Source organism: Coturnix japonica, chromosome 5 (assembly GCF_054131305.1).
Source record: "Coturnix japonica strain WE chromosome 5, WE-NBRP24, whole genome shotgun sequence".
In the NCBI taxonomy this organism is placed as follows: Eukaryota; Metazoa; Chordata; class Aves; order Galliformes; family Phasianidae; genus Coturnix; species Coturnix japonica.
The window spans coordinates 31,849,754-31,870,426 of record NC_140667.1 but is presented as its reverse complement, the minus strand read 5'-3'; the positions used below and the strand labels follow the sequence as shown (position 1 = coordinate 31,870,426).

General features: G+C 33.5%; 1 long non-coding RNA gene across 1 annotated transcript; it reads left to right on the top strand.

Moving 5' to 3' along the window:
- Positions 1-3,035: 3,035 nt before the first annotated feature.
- On the top strand, positions 3,036-20,185 carry LOC116653551 (uncharacterized). Its single transcript, XR_004307645.2, has 6 exons — positions 3,036-3,149; positions 8,195-8,310; positions 9,814-9,931; positions 14,267-14,470; positions 16,191-16,521; positions 19,319-20,185. It is a non-coding gene; the product is annotated as an uncharacterized LOC116653551 (long non-coding RNA).
- The last annotated feature ends 488 nt before the right edge of the window (positions 20,186-20,673 follow it).

The following is a 20,673-nucleotide window of genomic DNA, read 5'->3' as shown; positions in this document are numbered from 1 at the left end:
TGCTGCAGTATTGCCAGCACCTCTCATAGCAGCGGGTTGAGGGCCCCTACTAACATCCCGTCTCTCTAATATAGCTATGCCATCCTACAGCTTATCATGTGAAGTCTCACTGTCTTCCTCATGCCCTCTTCAGATCTAGTTTAAAGCCCTTCTGATGAGCCCGGCTAGCTTTTCCAAAGGCACCCTTCTTCTCTATTGAGAAGGGTGAACTCCATCCAGAGCATGTTGACTTCTGACATGATGGACATCCTTTATTATCTTACATTTTTTGACTTGCACATTGACCTGTATATTTTTTCTTTTGTTTGGTGTGTTTTGGTTTGTTTGTTTTTGCTTTTGTTTTTCATCAATTATTTTCACAAATGCTATAGATATCTTGTTTTGTTTTTTTTTCATGGAATGTGTTTTTTGTTTGTTTGTTTGTTTTGTTTGTTTTCCCCTCAGTGAGTAAGCAAGCAAAGAGGTCAGTCTCAGAGATTTAGTTTCTTTATGAGAGATTGTTTTGCAAACAAATGCAAATTTAATTTTCTTTGTATACCACCATCTGAGAATCTCCATATAGTTCTTGTTGGCAGTGACCTGCCACACATCCTGGATGAATGAATAACTTTTCTGAATGCTGCTGAATATGTGATAATGTAATTAGTGTTCTTGCCAACTGAATTGAAAATGAGATGTTGTGTCTCCAGGGACCACTGTACTCATTTGTAAATATATATTTTTAATTTGTCCTTCTTTTAAATGAATCAGATACATATGAGCTAAGCAAAATTCTCCATTATACATTAAAATAAAATTATACTGTAGAGTAAGTGGACAGTTCTGATTCAGAAACTAAATTTTGATTTGAACATCACTTCTTAAGGAAAAAATAAAGTATGTTTGTAACTTTTCCCTGCAGTTAAAATTATGACTGATAATTACTCAATTTTATATTCAGACCAATATATATTAGATGAAGAGAAACAAAGTGCATAATGTGCAGGTTACACAATATACTAGCACTATCCTGAGGAAAACACAACTGATAACCCATGTGAATGAGAGCAATTAATTTCCTTGATTTGTTGGAGACAGTACAGTGTTTGATAGAGTGTCAAGGAATCAAATAAAACTAATGATCTGAATACATGATATTTAGAATGCAAATATTTATCATTTTTTAACTTGTTAGTTACATACGAGGGCACAAGAAATACTGCACAGAATTTTGTCTGCTATTTTAAAGTAAAACTTAGGGAAATAATTCTTTAGAAACATACATGAAGGCTGGTTTTCTCCTGGGAAAATGTCAGTTGGGATCAAGCTTACTCAGATTCAGCATGACTTACACTGTGTATCACTTCCACTGCTATAGACAATGACTTTAAGTCCAGAAAAAAGTGAACAAATCAAATATTTATGCTCATTAGGAGGGATGAGGGTGAAGGTGACACATAAGCCTGAAGCTATTTGTAACAATGATGATTTCCTTTTCAGCTGAAGAAAGTAATGCAGGTGTTTCTCAACTTCAGCTGTGACAACATTGTCAAGTGGTTTGTTTTTCAGAATGAAGAAGATTAAAAAATTATGATTAAGGAAAAAAAAACCAAAACAACAGCAAAACAAAAAACAAAGCAAAAAGAAAAATTCAGGAAAACATCAATCATACTACTAACTAGTCATCTATGAAAAGCAGGCATTCAATGAAGTTATGCAACAAGGTGTTAGCTCCAGAGGAGCTGGTGATCAGGTGTTGTAAAAGAGAGAATTATTGTAATAGGACAGTGACCAGACCAGAAAGCAGTACCTGTACTGACTGAAATTAGTTTATTTTTGTACAGATAGTCAAAGTGTGAGGAATAATGAGAACAGTACTTACATTATAAAACCTTCCCACTCCTGAGGAGTGTACTCAGGGCCTGATACTTTGTCTGAACAAAACCACATTGAGCAGATAAGATTTGCAGAGTAATTGTGTAGTTATTCACTGCATGGATACTGGAATAACTAAGAGATGAGGAAATCATATCAATGAGTTCATTGTATGAACCACAGAATCCTGATTCAAGAAGGAAGCAGGACAGGATTTTCAATAGCTACCTGCAATATTTTCCCATTACCTCTCTCTCTTGCTGTTTTCCCCTTATGACATAGATGTGAGCTCTATCTATTTTTCTGTATCTTGGGACTTTGGCCCTCTTGCATGGCAATATTCCCTGAAAGTGAGTAATATGTAAGATTGTCTGAATCATAAGAATATATTATTACATTGAAAGATAAAGGTGAAGATGCACTTCAGCATGAGATGATGTTGTAACTGTGTGCCTTATACCAAAATTAATCTTTTCCAACGCTGTAAGTCATTTATGGCTATAGTTCCAGTCTTGATAAACAGTGCTTACTTCATAGAAATATTTCTGTGTTTAATTTTGATAGACAGATCTTTAAAATTTGTTAACTAATGAATGTTTAAAATTTTAGCATGTTGTATTTTCTGAAAAAATTGAAGAATAGTTAGGGACATTCCTCACTTCCCATTTTTATTAAAAAACTTTGTCTTCACCTTGACAAATCTTTCTGCCCCAGAGTACATAAGATGATATTAAATACAAGTATAGAGAAACATGAAGTAAAGTGTGATGGGGAGAATGACAGAACAAGGAGGTATGCTGAATAAATTATACAGAATGTAACACGTTGCATAAAATAATCACTATGTTCAGATTCTAGTTATTTTCTCAGGTGATTTTTCTCTTGTATAACAAAGAACTTCTGATTGTGAGCAACTGAATGGTTAATATTTTTATGGCATCTATCCAATGTATGTATCAAAATATCTATAAAAATACCAGGAGTTCATTTGAAAACAATTTTTAAGAGAATAACAAACAACTCCAAACAGTTTTCAGTTTCAAGAGCTTCTCAGATGCTTATATATATAATTATATGTAATATATATATATATTATTTTTTAATATTTAATGCCAAAATTTTCTCATTTGATTATTTTATTTTTCTTCTTTGCTAGATGGAAGCAGAAATAATAATCTTTTGGGGAAGATATGTCTTGCTGATAAAGTTTTAATTCTAACTCACTGATTTCCTGACTTCTATTCTGACACCCATAAATATCCAATCTCAGTGGGCATTTGATCTTCCTGGTATCTGTAAGTATACTGTAGATTTTGATTGTCTTATGATGGAAGACAATTTTGTTTTATTTTTGCTTTCACAGTTGGCATTCTGTGGCTTTTTTTTATTCTCTCTTTATAGACCCTTGTCTTTTTATTAATTCTGTGTTCCCTGTTGTTTTTATGTTTTGCATTCCTGCTGTCACTACAAGAATCTTATTGTAAACAAGAGTGTTGTATCTCAGTTGGTTATTTCCTGTTAATAATCTATGATACAGTGTATAAATAAAACAGAGAGGAGTCCACTGGTGCAATTTATTAGAGTTATTGTAGTGTAACTTTGGTAATGTGCTCAAGTTCCTTAAGAACTATGGAGAGTTCTGAGCTGAAGGTGACAACTATGTATTACAGTTCAGAAGAGAAAAAAAAAAATCTATGTAATGAAATATAGCTAAGTCCAACTTAATAATTGCAACTCATTGCCAATTCTTGGAAACCTATGTGTACTTTGTTATAATTCATATGAAACAGCAAGGTAGCATATAATCCAGGTTAGGGTTAGGCTAGATGAATGAAATCAAGCCAAAAAGAAACCAAACAGAAAGTCTATTCTCCTTATACTTACGCTGTTAACTAAGTGGTAGCATATGCATTGAATAGGATCACTGAATGGCTTAGGTTGGAAAGGGATTTAAAGATAATCTAGTTCCAACCCAAATATATGAATGTGTTCTGTCCCTGATAGAATTCACATTATATGATCATACTTCAGATATCTTAGTTTTGTTATTTATGAGGAGGAGAGCTGTTAAAAAGTAAAGAAGTAATCATGCTGAGGTTGTCTGACTCCTCAGAATAGCAGTCAAGTCTTCAAATTACTCCAGTAAAGTTTGGAGTGGTGTTTTAAAATAGTGCAATTAAGTGCAACCCCAAAATGTTATCAGTAACACTGTTTCTTCCCGTGCACAGAGAGCAGAGGTTAGTTCTGAAGTGTCTGTGAAGACTACAGTGTTATCCATTATTTACTGCTGTTTGTAAGAAATTTAAGCACAAAGATTCAGTGATTCATAGGAGTCAAAGAGGAAAAAAAAAAAAAGTGCTCAGAGCAGCTAAAAAGCAATATTCACTCTACCTCATCTGTATAAGCTGCAAGTTTGTTAGCTCTTGTAAAAGCTGTTCTGCAGTTTTTATTACCTAGAAAAGACTTCATTCTTACTAAAGACTGACAGTGTATTTTGGAGCTGTTTTAGCTCAGTATACTGATTTATATTGTCATGGTTTTATGATTTTTGGTTATCGGTATTCCACATCATAATATCATGTAGTGCACTGGGAGTTAAAGAGTTAACACTCCAGTTCTGGGTACCAGAAGAGAAAAAGAACTACATGCCCCAGAGGACTTTGTGTTCAGAGAAGAGATATAACTCCTGGTATGGTCACAAGACTTAGAACATTAACTCCTTCATATTCTTCAAGGACTTTTTGTTATCTTCTTTAGACTTTGACATCATTTCACAGAAAGTGTCAGGGGTACCATGCAAGTGTGACCAAAAGTTTTGACCAGAAATAGAGCTGAAAGAGAAACTTTGTATTTGTGAAAAGGAGAAAGCCTTCTGCACCCCACTTCCTGGTTATTCTTCTTCCTGAGACATTAACTAAATTTATTATCATGGAATCATAAGATGGCTTGAGTTAGAAGGCAACTCAAAGGTGATCAAGTTCTAAACCCCCCCAACATGTAATGTCCAGCTGTAGTACAATCGGACACCATCTTAGCAGTAATATTACAACATTTTTTTCTCCTTAGCCCTAATATCTGATATATCTCTTTTAATCTAGATCTAGTTCACTTCACTTCTAAAACACTGTTTTACTTAAATAATGGTACAAGGTTTCAGTGTGTCAGTGTGTTAACTTGCAGTGAGCACTTAATGTTGATCTTAACAGTATGAATGGCGTCACTGATTGCAAAGAGGAAAAGCTTGAAACACAGTCTGTAAGATCTATCAAGTTTCAGAAGAAACATGAACACAATGAATGTTGGTTCACATTCTAAATTGTATTTTTAACACTTTGTAGTACATTTTTTCACCATATCAGAAGGAGTAAATCCTTTTCAGATCAATGTGACTGATGTGGGCAATGAGTGTTTTCCATAGTATACTTCACCCCCTGCTACCTAATGCACTGATTATATAGATAAGACAGTTATGAATTGATATTCTGTGTGATTCAAATGCATGATGTTCTACTATCATTCTCTCAGCAGAATGTATGATCCTGTGTAAATAATTACGTTTAGTGGAGTAGAGCAAGAGACTGATTCAGTTTCTTAGGTTTTGAGGCAGTCCCAGTGGGGTGTAGATATCAGGAGAACGGCACTGATAAATCTTTATTCCAGTGAAGATTTATGAGAGCATATGTATAAAATGTGTACGTGACAATGTTGCTGACTATAAGCAATTTAATAGTAAATAAGCTTTGGACTTAATAACAAGTGACAAATCTCTAATCATTTTTTTCTAGCATTTTATGACAGAGAAGGAAAAAAAGCAAAAAAAAATTTTTTTTTTACTCCAGTTCTTCAGCATTAATTTTTACTTTGTCAGTGGAGATAAAGAAATACACATAGATATAGAGTTTTCACTACCTACTCACTGCTTTGATGTTTCACCAGCAAAAATGTAATGTTCAGGCCAAGCAGAGAATTATTGAAGTATCCCAAAAGATATTCCAGTTTCAGTGAACATCTCTTCTGTACTTTTTATTATGAATAGGAAATAGTCTTATTCTTGTGTCTGTTGCTGAAGGAAACAAATGCTTTCAAAAGAAATGAGATTACCCAAGAATTTTAACAAAATTATTTCTTAATTAAGTGCTAACTGAACTGTAAATATAAAAATTTTCCTTTTAGAGAGTATCTATTTTTATCATAGTTTTTGAGTCAGTTGTGTAATTAACAAAATACGTGAGAAAAATAATGGGTTATATTAATTGATTTTCACTTTTACCAGGAGTAACAGCAGGTAGCAATCTCACTTTTCCTTGAAAGCATCATTCATTTTAAACTACTTTCTTTCAGACGTGGGTATTTATAATGGTGTAAATTCACCAAGGAATGCCATTATACATCTCTGAAAGAGCATACCATAAAAGCATTGAAATTAACAGTATCTTTAACACACTGAGGACATGACTTCATGATATTAGAAAGTATTTAAGTTTTCATCTACCCTGCAGCACTCCCTTGGCCACCATTCAAACTGTGTCAATCTCTGCCACAATCCAAGAGATCATCTGTAATAAACCGGTGCATGTGCAGTAACTTCCATTGAAGTGCTGTGGCTACACCACAGACAGTTTTAGAGGCTGGACAACCATAATTTGTATACAACTCCCTTATCTGTGAAGACAGAGAACATTTCACCAGGAGTTCCTTACTATTAGCACTTCAGACTATTAGAATGAAATCATGTTCCTAGGCATGCCATTTGTTTATTATTTTTAGTGCTCAGCCAAGCTATCATTCTGACAGAGATGTTAATATTTTATCATTATATTATACAAACACATGCATGTATGATTTTCTTTAACTAGAACTGCATTTTTCCCCTGATTACTGAGAATTAAAATATTAGTATACAATGAAAAATATTTTTTGCTTCCCTGCTTATGTGGTTAGTTTACTGCTAAAACTTTATCTTGGTGAGAACATGGATAAGCTGAGAGCGCAAAAGGCTGCTGGAAAAATTTGTTGCAAGTCTAATGTATTTCAGGATGAGTCTGAAATATACAGTGTGGCAGGAGACCCAGAGATCCTATGTTAAAGTCTAGTGTAGGTTTCTGATTTATTGAAAGGAATGTTCCTCAGATAGTTTTCAACAAGTTTTATTTCCTCAGGTTTTAAAATCAGTATCTCTGTAAGAGAGATGAAGTGAGGATAAACACTTATTCAGAACTAGCTGTAAAACTTCTTTTCTATGTTGTTTAAATAACACAAACTTTTCATAGAACCGTGGGTAAGATATAAGATTTGGTTCAAAAGGAGTTTTTCAGTAATTCCAGTAAATTTTGGATGCTTTGTTTTGCTTTTTTAGGCCTGTAAGTTTTTAGACTGGGATGTTAGTGGCTCTGCACATCTCATTTCAGTGGAACCATGAAATACCATTGCATCATCAAATTAAAGAACTATAGAAATACAACATCTGCCAGGGTAGCTCTCAGTATTGAGAATAAATAAATTAATAAATACTTTGAACAACTTACAGTTTGCTTGATTTCTGAAAGCAGACATTTCTGTTAGACCTTTCTACTTGGCATATATTGACCTGCTGCCATATATGCAAAAGGTAAGGATGGGCTTCTGTACTCTATGGCTCATAATTGGGTTATGCAATATATTCAAGAATTTGGAAGAAAGAATGAAATAATGAGTGATGTTCCTTTGTTCATATTAGTTTTGACCATGCAGCAATGATTAAGATTAAAATAAGCAGTAAACCTCAATGAGGTAGAAAATGAAGAGCTTGGCTTTTGTTAAAATGTTTTGCATGCTGTGTTTCTTATTATGAGAACACAGATCTGTTGGAGTCTAAAATGTTTAGGTGTTATGCCTGAGGAGTTCTTACACAATTGTAATGTCTGTGAAAAGTGATTGATATATAAAAGAGCAGAAAGAACAGCTAATAAAAAGCATGATTTTCACAAATATACAGTGAGAAGAACTATAAGGTAAGTTTCAGCAAAATTCATTCAAAATTCACAGCTGTTTAAAAACTGGCATTTCACATTTTCATTATTTGAATAGATGTCAGATTTCATTAGGCAGCAGCTTGAAAGCATTAAATGAACAGAGGATGAGATATCAAGTGCCTTCATCGTGACCAGTCTTCCAGCCTTAGACTACCATGCAAGGTGCAGGCTCTAGCAAGCAGATAGCTAGCCTTCTCTGTATTTTCTTGAGAATTACAAACAAATACAAACAAAATAAAGCAAAAGGCAATCTCATTTAAAAAAAATATAAAATTTTAAATAATTTAGAATCTGAGTGCTTCTCTGAACAGATTTATTTTGGCCAGAAGGAAAGACTGTTGAAGATGAAGGTCCATGCATTTCCTGTGCCAGGGTAATGACTTGACTCCTCTGTTTGAACTGGGACTCAGAATCTAATAGCCTCATCTACTGAAATTTAACCAAGGTAATCAACAACAGCTTATATTTTCTGGTAAAGTATGTTTTTATTTAACCTGATATGATGTTGTGAGATTGTTTTTTCATATTCACATATCCTGCATGCTATAAGATTGAGACTGTTTAATGTAATGTGGAAGTTTATGAGTAAAAAAAAAATAAAACCAAATATAAACTACTTTTGACAAAGTAGGATTAACAGGAAAAAAAAATATATATATTTCTTTCATTAGTCAGATGCACAGTATTCTTTGTTGTTTTTTTTTTGTTCTTCCTCCTTCCCCCTACTTTTTAGCATTCCTTCCATTTCAATAAACCTTGAACTTTTTTCTTTCACACTTGTTAGAAAAAAGGTAATGAAATCAGACTTATCTAACAGCAGTGATGCTGCATCCAGCAATGAGGTAATTTAAAAAACTTCAATAAATCTTCATTCTCTCAGAGGGAAGAATAATTTATCATTAAAAAAAGCTTTTTTTTTTTTTTTTTTTCCCTTACCCTATCTTCTAAACCCTACCTTTCCTTGAGTAATCAAACAAACCAAGTAACCATGAGATGATCCCAACCTGCAAAAAAGAGGAAGGGAATGTGTTCTCATCACAGTGTTCTTCCACTTAAAGATATTTTAAACTAGCTTGAATATCTTTTTAGTTCTGTATTTTTATTATTTTTTTTTCAAGGGACAGTGAATTTTGACCTGATAATTGTTCATTTTGCATTTGTTCTTAGGTCTTTCAAATATTATAATAATTAATGAAATTAATGAAGCAGATCAAAGTCATTTTAGAATACCTCTTGGCATACACATTTTAAGAAGGAATCAAATCTGAAAAAGAAAATTTATCTCTAGACCCCATACCTTATCTTTACAAAAAATTGCTGTTCTTTAGAACAGAAGTCATCCAGATACCATGAAGGTGAAGGAGCAGCTGCTTAAAGGCATTGAAGAATTTTGTTTTAGATTTATAAGATGTTCAAAAGAGATATTGATAAATGTGGGCCTTACTCTGTCTATTAAATTGCTCTAGTTCCTTCGGTTTTCAACTTTTTTTTTTTTTTTCTGAGGTAATTAATATTCGACATTTTTTCTTTTCACTTTCTTCTCCTTGACTGTGCTGCTTATATAAAAAAATATCATTGCTTACATTTGTCTGTTGTTAGGCTGCCTTACATTCTAGATCATGATTTCACTAAAAGATTAAGTAGGAGGATGAAATGAACTGTAAAGGGGAAAAAAAAAAAAAAAAGAAAAAAATAATTTTGCAAAAGTGAGAAGTGCCAAATGATACATCAGAGATAAAAAAAAAAAAGATAGGACAGCTAATTAAGAGCTGGAAATTTGCAGTGACTGTACTGTATCAAGCAGAAATGCTCTGAGGATTCAAGTGTTTATTTTCCAACTCCCAGTGCATTTAATGTACCTTAGAAATTAATGGGTGAATAGCGAGAATAGAAAAATTTACTTTTTTTTTCTTACTGAATTGATGTTTTCCTTCTTTCTGAACACCAGCTAAAGGAACATATGCGGAACAAAGATGGCAAAACAAGATACCTACAATGTCACTAGAATGAAATTTTCTTGTTCGGTTAAGGAGAAGCTGTTTCCCATTTTGCTTCTTTTAAAGCAGGTAAACTGAAAAATATTGCATATTGAGTGAGCTACATTGCTTTTGATAAACAATAACACAGATATCTTGTGATAGGCATATGCACATGAGAAATCATAGAGGATTATCTAACTTAACTCTCCTTTGAGCTGATTTCCTAATGATAATTCTAATTATTTTTCCACATCCAAACAGGGATTATTCTTTTCAGGCTAGTTTGCCTTCTTTGAGTGTAAAACCCTGGAGTATTCTAGCTCTAGCACAAACTTAATTCATTCCATAGTGCAGACTTCATATGGGAACCGTGTATTTAATCAACTGCTGTATTTTGAACTTCTGCAATAACCTGTATTAAAAGATACCAGGAAAGAAAAAGAAGAAAAGATACCAGAAAGAAAAGAAGAAAAAGACAAGGCCATTTGGCCTTGTCATTAAAACGTCTCTGGAATGATTTATCATTTGTTGTTCAGCATTTGACATATAGGACACATCAAAACTGAAAACTTTAAGTCGTACAGACAACAAAGTCAGAGGAGATGTGTGATTTTTACAATATGGAAAAATTCAGAGATATGATAATTTGTGTGACATATTCCTGAATGTTAAAGGAGAGTTTGTTTTTTCTTATTATTCATTGCAATTAATTGAACTTAAATATGTGAGGGAAAAAAAATTTGATGTCAGGGAAAAAAGAAAACAAAACCAGAAAACTTTAGCTTGTTTGAGACAGGAATTTACTACTTTCTTTGCTTCTTGGGGTTTTCTGTGGACACAAAAATGCCCAAAAGAAGAAAATGAGGAGAAAATAAGGAGAGAACTCTTTTTACCAGGTAGTCTAGTATCTGCCTTTTATTTTTAGACATGTTCCCTATGTGTTATCAGGAAACGTTCCATATTTTATATACTCTATCTAAATCAATTCTTAGGCAGATGTACAAAATCTGGGGTCTAGGATGCATTTCTTTAGTCTTACCTCTGTATAATTCTTACCAAAGCAATGTTGGAGGGTGCAGTTCAATGGCTTTATCATTGTCTGCCTAAAAAAATGAAAATTTGAAGGGAAAAGTTACTGAAAAAAGAACACAGGAAACATGTTTATCTCCTTTAGATTCTGATATTTAAAATGTTCCTATGACATAGCACTAAGGATAGTTCAGAAATAATATTGCAGTGACAAGAAGTTGATGACACAGGGGCATGGTTGCAGATCGCTATCTCTTCAGAGTCATTTATCTGATAAATTAGTGTCAGATATTAATTTTGAGGGATTAATTCTATATGAATCATATGTACTTAGGTACATAATCATCACTACTAATTAAAAATATGTACTATATGTGTAACTTTAAGTGCTGCAAGACTGAGATGCTGCAACAAATGTTTTATTTACTTATAGAACTTTTTTTGCTAGCCAAACCACATTGAAAAATATGGAAACCTTTCACTTATTTCTGCTTTTCATCCTCTCTTTTATAATCTCTCAATCAAACAGGAATGTAGTATTTTATACTTCAGTAGTTTAGTCCTTCTCCATTTCTCAAAAATTGATTTTCCCACCCCCTCTTATGTCTGTCATGGAGCAGAAAATACACTGGAAATTGAATATTTACTTATCTGCTTTGTAAAATATTATCCATCAAAGATGCAAATGGTATTCTGGAAATGGGACTTGCTGGTTAACTGAAATATACTTTGCTTTCAAATAAAAAGCAATTTTTTTTTCTCAGTGAAAATAACCTAGTGCCATGATATATATTAATTTAAGAATGGTTCAAAGCCTCATTATTTTTTACTAAGGTTATGGTTGCACGGTGAAGATTTTCATGAAATATAGAAACAGATTATGCTAAGATTCAAATTCTCTTTCAGGTGCTAAGATCAAAGGCTAGAATATGCGATACCCTTCCTTTTTTGTTAGTACTTCTGATTTATTAAGAAGATAAATGTTATGACAGCTTAAGAAAATGTGTGAATAATACTATTCACAAGCAGGCAGACAATGTCATTTTAAAACAAAAGCTTAGATAAAAGCTACACATTAGTGTATATGAGCATTCATTTAAATTTTCCATCTTAACAAATTGTCGCACAAATCTTTTTCTACTGGCCAGTCACATAAATATGTTTGATCACAGTTATTTTCCAGAAATAGTTGCCAGTCAAACAGTGCTATTTTACCTGAAACTAACAATGTCAGTACATGAATGAGGCAGATGAAAGCAAAGTACGTCATGGCACAAGGTAGCTTGAAGAGTGTAAGAGATAAAGATCTCTTGTAGCTTCAGAAGACTTGTAAGGTGGTATCTAGGCAGACTTAAAGAAAACATTGTTGGAATGATTTTTAAAAGATAATTTATTTCATCTTATTATTCCATTTATATTTAAATTCACCCTAGATGTTTTCATGGCCGCTTTTTTTTTTTTTTTTTTTTTTAAGATCTCTAGAATATACAAGAACAACTGGACACCAATAAAAGAAATCTGACTTTCTTTTTGAATGTATTTCTTTAATTGTTTACCCCTCAGGCAGAGAACTACTATTAGAAATATGTTTCATTTGATAAAAAATATTCAAAACTTCTTTAAATTCAGAGGCATCCTCATAAGGGCATCTTCAGTTTTTGAGTCCTACCATATAATCATCCAAGGAGAGATCGTTTAAACTCCTGATTTCCTTTTACTGTGAGTTTTACACTTTCCAGTAGTCCAGTGGTATTTCTACTCATTCAAACATATTTAACCCAGAGAATTCTGGTATAACTTTTCATTCTGACAATGTTCCCCCCCATCCACCCTCTTCTCCCTCTGCCTGTCAGGCACAGGAGAATAAGGAATGGGCACTGCAGTCCCATAATGATTTGTCTCCTTCACTCTTTCAACTCTTGCCTGATTAACCCGGTACAGTGTGTATCCCAGGAATAGCTATGATCAGAGATCTATGAGAGCTAGCCTACTTCCAGTTTGTCTATAGTGGCAGCACAAAAAATAATAATAAATTCAAGCTACAGAATTAGATGTAGATTCTTTGGACAAACATCTCTGGTCCAATACTTCATTTCTCCTGTTTCCTTTATTTCCTAAAATGCACTGTAAATAACATGCACATGGAGAAAATTTCTTAGTTTCCCTTATCATATGAACTTTTCAGAAATACGATAGGCACTAGATAAGAATTGTTTTCTTAGGAAGGAAATAGTAAGTGAAATGTAGGACAGGGTCCTCCTACATTACTCACAGTCAAGTCACAGACAAGAAGATCAGCTTAAGGGTAGTGATTATTTGTCATGGTACACATGATGAACATCCTGTTTTAGTAACATCTTTAATCATTTTGAAGCAAGGTGAAATGATAGAAATATCTGACCTAAAATGTAAAAGGGATCATTCTGAGAAATGTCTTAAACTGAAGTATTTTGAAGACACGTTAAAGAGTTTCAACGTTTGTTTCTCCATTCCAAGCACTGTAATTAAACTTGTCTAGCTTGTTCCCTAGGAAACAAAGAGAATCAGGAATTTCAAGCCTTTGGAATAATTCACTTAGCAATGTTTGGTATGGTAATAAACGCAGGCAAGTACTACACTAGCCAAAAATCAAGAGCTGAATGTGACTCTGTTGACAACTAAGGCTAAAAATGTATCTAGCAAATGTCCTTAAAAAAAATTAAACCCAGAAATGGACTTGGTAAAAGGAAAGCATTAGTACCTTGAGAATATTTTTTGTAAGTGGCCATGAAGTGATTTAGGCAGAGCATTTATGGTGTTCCTCTAGTGGCCTGTTTGAAGACACGCTGCACGATTTTATGATAAGAATTAGAATATTGGTAATATTCTGTGGATTAATTACTGTATATGATCAAACTGAATTTTTATGTTGAGCAGTCATAAATATATAAGACTAGATAATATTCATTTGTCACGAAAAACTGTGATGTTCATCTATATTCGTTTTAGTGGTGAAGCATGTATTCATGTTGTTTTACAAAAGAAGACTTAGCAGGTTGTAATTGTATGGAAGAATATATAGCAGTGCTCTCCACTGATAGTCATGCTATATGAGAAGATTTTAAATTTTAAATGTTTTAATTTTCTTTTGTAATGAAACCAGATTCAAAAGTTATACAGAAAATTTCAGTCATCTAGAGCTCTGAATTCTTGCATTTGTCATCTGAAGTTACAATAATGAATTTCACAGATCTTAAATTATCGGCATGCATTTTCCTCATTATTTGAACAGTGCTCAGTCTGGAGAAGACAACTGCAAAACGTGCTCTGCTGATGTTTTGGCCAGTTTTTCTTTGCTTAGCTTGTGACTCACAATGTGGAAATATGCCTCAAGTTTTTCTTGTGTTTCTACAGGGAAAGACAACTTTTTTGAACCCAGTAAATTAAGATGCCAGGTCCTTTCTAGGGAGCCGGTATAGGAAGAAATAATTTTTGGGCATTGATATGATTATTCCAGTCTCTGCTGACACCTAGAATCCTTAACCTTAATCAGCACATATGACAGAAGGACTGCAATGGTTTATTGCCTGCTTATCTCCTTTTGGCAATAGCAGAGAGGTAAGTCCTCAAACTAATTTGTTTAGGTCTTGCAGCTGCTCTTTTTATCTGCTGTTCAACAGGTTTCAGGTTGTAGTTTTCATTGTTTCCTCTTGAATTCATTCCAGCACCTCTGGGATTATCTTTCACTTGGTGCTTTCCTTCTGAAAGCACTTGATTTCCTTCTGAAAGCACTGAATTTCCTTGTAATCCACACTCTAGCTGCCTTTGATATTATTAGCCATGAAGCGTAACAGATACTGTTTTGTAAAATATGCCAGAAACAGACAAAATGGTCCTCTACTCTTTTTGTTATGTTAAAACAGATGAAAATAGATGACTGGAAATATGTATTACACTGATTTGTCAAACAGGGTTGTAAGAGCATGATGTATTTTTGATACTTATTTTTATTCAAAAGTTAAAAAAATATGATAAATGACCTAATGTTTTTGGAATGAATGTGATGTCAATAAACAGAGTACAACTTCTTTTTGAGATTACATTAGTAGAAGCCTATTTAGGCTGGACTGCCAGTGTTTATGGGAATTTAAATATGGTACCTTATTCAATGTTTTCCATCGTGAGCTTTTGGATTATGTCTCCTATGTTACACAACTGATTAAGATGAAGAAGAGGAAGGCAAAATACATAGTATTATGTTTTTATTTCCAGCTAGATGTCACAGAATTTGTAAATAATTGCCAGAAAAAAGTCAGCAGTTTAGATCTGATATCAACCTATCTTGGAAGGAAATAATTCAGTTTAGGATAAAGTGACATTTCAGTTCAGGGCGATTCAGCCATATGAGTTTGTTGTCTCATGCATAATTTTGGTTTTGATTAAGATATATGTTTCTTTAAAAGCAAAAATCACAACAAGAAGGTGGGGAATTTCCAACCGGAAACACATATGTTATTTCAACTGTTGGGAACATATTTTGAAGAATACAGTCAACTGATACTCACAGTATATCTACAACATCTAGAATGTGACCACATCCGTTTCTCCATTTGTTTTGCTTTGTTTACGAGCAGCATGTACGTGTAGCACTGAAGGCCAGCTTTTTTTCTGGGCAGCATCAAAAGACAGGGGGCTGGATGTTAAGGTAGATGTTAGGAAGAAATTTTTTACTCGGAGGATGGTGAGGCACTGGAACATTTGCCCAAAGAAGTTGTGAATGCTCCATCCTGGAGACCTTCAACGCCAAGTTGGATGGTGCCCTGGGCAGTCTGATTTAGTGGGTGGCAACCCTGTCCAGAGCAATTTGGTTAGAACTAGATGACCTTTAAGGTCCCTTCCAACCTAAGCCATTATTTGATTCTATGAAATAACATTATAATACATAACTGCTCAACGCTACTTCATAAGAAAAGGAATATGAGAGGGAAAATTCTGGTTTTAAAGACACTTGGGAGAGATTTTACAAGGGAGCATTTCTAAACGTTTGCCTTTACAGTTAGTTACTGTTTGTATAGATTACATTACATAGTTTCAAGGTATTAGATGAATGAAAGGCAATCTTAAGAGCTGATAATTTCAGTGTGCGTTTCTGGGACTGCTGTTTTTTGTATATTAGAACTACTTATTTATATTGTCAATAAATGAAAAATAAAGAAGTTTGGTCATGAACCAAAGGCCGTTTTCAAGTTTCAAAATGTCATGCCTTGTTTCAGGCTAGCCAAGTAAAATTTCACAATGATTCATTCTAGTTTTTCTTTTTCTGGACATACTTTTTCAGCCTTGGTTTCCTCTGACATTCTAAGACTATGAAATCATCACTGATGAAATCGCCTAAAGATCATAAAGAAATGTGGAAGACTACTTAGCTATTTGGTCACAATAGAAAAGAAAAAGCAAGATAATTCAGAGAGTTCCTTAGTTTTAAATTAGACAGACAGTGATTACAAGGAAAGCACCAAGTGAAAGATAATCCCAGAGGTGCTGGAATGAATTCAAGAGGAAACAATGGAAACTACAACCTGAAACCTGTTGAACAGCAGATAAAAAGAACAGCAAGAGACGGGAAATATATGAGAAAATTTCCTCTTAAAGAATCTCAGGATTAAAAGGTAGGTGCTTGCATACTTCCTTTGATTTTAGTTTAATTTTAGTCTTATTCTTGTAAGGTTCTATAAAGAATTATGATGTCAAGTCATATTTTTATTACTGTGCATTTTGATTGTAAGAATAGTTCTGCTGCAGATTATTTTTTACCTGCAGCACTTTACACACTGCAGTAATAAACAATGTTATGACTCTTTTGACATGTCTTTGTTTTACAGACCATCTGACAGACAATACCGAGTATGATTGATTAATACTGTTGTAATTAGACATTACAGTAAAAAATGTTCTCAGAGACGGACTCTAAATTATAAAGCTATAAAGTTGAATGCAGATACTATTGCAAGGTATTTCAAGGGATTGGATATTTCACTTTATAGTTACTAGTTTTACATTTGAACTAAGATCATCATGAATCTCTCTCTGGTCTCGGAGAGCTTCGTTGGAAAAGTGTTATCTCGGTATCTTATATTGTTGGCACACATTATCTCCACTCAAGCTGTTACTGAACAAAGCGTAAGGATAAACTAGCATGATAACATTATTGTCTTTAGTATTTATTTTGGATGTTTGCTTGATACAGGTCCCATTAGAAATAAGAGGTATGTAGGATAAAGAGAAAAAATAAATAAAGGCAGTTATCTGGTGTTCCAAATGAAGCTGTCACAAATTTGAAGATGTCTTCAATTTCAATAATTTAGAAAATAATCAAGGCACTAAAAAGGTCTTAATAAGAACTGCTGGTATAGCTCAAAGTCGGTTTCCCTACAGAGACTGATGATAGTGTAGTAAGAAGTGATATTTTAAGCAGTTGTTATACAGGAATCATATAGGACTACCAGTGTCTTCTGGTAGATCATTTCCTGCAAAAAAATCTCCTGATTTCATGACACGGAAATGGTGTGGGCAATTGGGCAATTGTTTCATGTTTTATCAGCTCTGCTTCATTCCCTACCTGCTTCTAGCTTGATTTGCTATTTTCTGCAACAAGAGAATTCTTGTAGTTGTGGTAGACAAAATTGGTGTTCTTTGTATATTTCAGAGATGTGAAGGGAAAGCTTTATGGATTAAAAAAAAAAAAAAAAAAAAAAGGCCATTTGCACTCAGGAATGGTTTGTAATAAACTCCCCAGCAACAACACATAAATAATACCATAGAGACACGCATTTTACATTATTATGCGAACATAATTATGTTTATTGTATTATTAATTGTATTTACATATTATGTAAACATAACACAGTTATGCTATATATTTTCTTGGAAATAGGAGTTTGCTATGTCAAAAAATCAAAGCAGCAAGCAAATCAAATAAAGTCCATTCTTTCCATCAACACAAACAATGGTGAAAATTCTGTCTTCTCAAACAGAGTTCCGTATTTTTTTCAACAGTGCTTTAGAATTTCTGCACTTTACTTTCTCCGCAGCGATATTAGTGCTTACAAGATCTTTCAAGGCAGTTCTCTTGCTACAGCTTGACTCCATTTTAAGAAATTGGTACATTAAACCAGTCTACAATTACACCTATCAGTAACTGGAATCTTTATAGCCCAATGTCATAGAAAATTTTAATTCCTTTTTCTCTCCTTATAAATTTATTTTTATAATGATATCTGTAATACATTTGTGTATCTGAAACCTAAAATAGTTTAAAGGTTTGTTTGTTTGTTTGTTGTTTTTTTTTTCTGGCTGTGTTGATCACACTATATTAATTAAATCCCCCAAATATTTTACAAATTATAGATCATTCATAAGAACACCCATCCCAAACTATGCCTATCTGTACCAGCTGATATGCTCCATATTTCATATGATTTTACTGCAAAAATAGGAAGAATCTATAGTTTTAAAGTGAAAAGGTTATTTTGTTCTCTCTTTCTTAGCTATAATTGAAATTCTAAAAGAGAATTCTGCAGGCTCCGAAAGCAGAAATACTGAAACTGAAGGAAATAGATGGTTAAAACTCTAAATCAAAACTGCTCAGTAAATATTCAGTTAGATTCTTATTTTTCAGTGCTTATTAATTGATTTTTCTCTATTAATCCTCTTAGTTTTTAAGAAAAATATATGCACTTTGACTGACAAAAACACAGTTTCTGATATGAAATATAGTTCTTCTAACGTGCCAGTCTCAAATGTCTGTCACAGGTTAATAGATAGATACTCCTTAAAAGGAATTCACTTTTCATATTAGGTGAAATGAATATCTCTTTGGTTTACTTGTCATATCACCGGGTTTGAGGATCTCTGTGTTTATTTTGAGATTACCTAACTACACATCTGTGGTATAAATTAACCATCTAAGGTATAAAGATTTGCTAGTAACTTTTGATTAAATTGGAAGATGCCTGCTTACAGCTCCTACTCCATGAGATTGCCTGTAATTTCTTCTCTTACACCAAGTCAGAAATAAAGATGGAGAGTCACTTGCAGTAACATGAAGAAGAGCCATACATGTCTAAGTATCCAAGAAATAAGAGGGCAAATGAGGTTCCTTGTAGGGGAATGTGAAGTGATACACAAGAGAACCAATTTGTCTACAAAACAGTGCAATATGAGTTCATTGCTTCACCACATACACAAGACCTTGGGATTATGATGTGCATTTTGATGAAAATATGATCTGTGTACATAATTGTGGACAAAAACTTGACTCAAACATATGGAAATGTTAGGATGTATGGAGATAGAAAGAAAATAATTAAAGTCTATTCTGTGTATCTATCTATTATATTCTCAGTCTTACCATTTTGCTGGATTAGGAAACAGCTGTTTCTCAATCCTTCTGATTTCTCTCCACAGGTCTGAAGAACAGTTTCATGTCATGTCCCAGAGGAGACTAGAAAGAATTCTCCAGGTTTAGACCAAGAGGGTCCACTAAACCTCTTAATTTTTCCTATCTACATTTTTTTTGTTGTTGTTTTAATATACTTCATACCTTGTATATATCTCCTGGTTGAACCAGATTATCTTAATGCTCTTATCCAGTGTCAATGATTCTCTGATTCTATACATTGCCTCTTTTCCACAGTAAGTACACAAATTAATTTCTTTAAGATCTGTACATGAGACTGCTATGTACCTTGAGAACATTCATTTTTCTGTCTGGTGGTCAAGAGTATGAGCCATCAAAAAGGCCTTTCAGCATTTTTTCTGATATGTGGTCTTCTATTGAAAAGAAAAGATATTAATGCAAGCAGATTGGGAAGTATTTGTTCACTTGAAATGTTTAAGTTTCTGTATTTTGATGCCTATTTATGTTAAAGGAACTAGGGCTCTGTGAACAGTGTTGAAGAACAAGATACTCTGCTGATTTTTAACTATTTGCCTAGAGGGAATTTCAGACTGACATCTCCAAGAGTGAAGATGACTGATTGATTTTACTGGCAGTAAGAACGGATGCTTTCAATATGGATTGTTTCTTTCTCTGAAAGAAGAAATTACCTAACAGTAGAGCCCAAGGATAGTTTTCTATCCTGTTTCAGTAGTGTTGATTACTTTTTTCTTTTCCTTCGTTTGTGGACAAATCATAACTAACAAATTAATCTCTTAACAAACAACATAAAGTCCTTTCCACATTTTCATTTGTATGTGTTGTGTTGGTTTTTTTTTAATTATGAAAACAAATAATAATTAAAATTATTCCCCACAATTAAATGCATCAACAAACTTGTGTGCCTCCTTAATTTTAACCTAAATGTCACAACAGATGCTGCTCTTCCAGTCTCAGTAGGAAGCAGATTCCACAATCAGGGAGTATAATTACAGAAATCTCTAGCTCCTGCTGTCTCAGAGTTATACTTAGGGCACGCTAAATAGTCTGCCACTCTCAATCTTCAATGGCTGACTGAGGCCTTTGGTAATAAAAGATCAGTCAAGAGTACATTATGATACTTCACAAAATGTTAACAGCTTTGTAGAATTTATAATCTAGTGAGACATATGCCAGCTTTGTACACTACTTAACTGTTAAAAACAAATACAATAAGATTAGTATATAGTATGAGTTCACAGCAGAAAGTGTCTATTTATTTGCCATCGCAGAAGTATGGCAATGTATTGAACATAAAATAAGAATTGGCAAGCAGTGGATAATTGGCATTATTTTGCTGACAGTGCTTGCTGGACATAGATCATACCTCAGAAGAGTCTTAAGT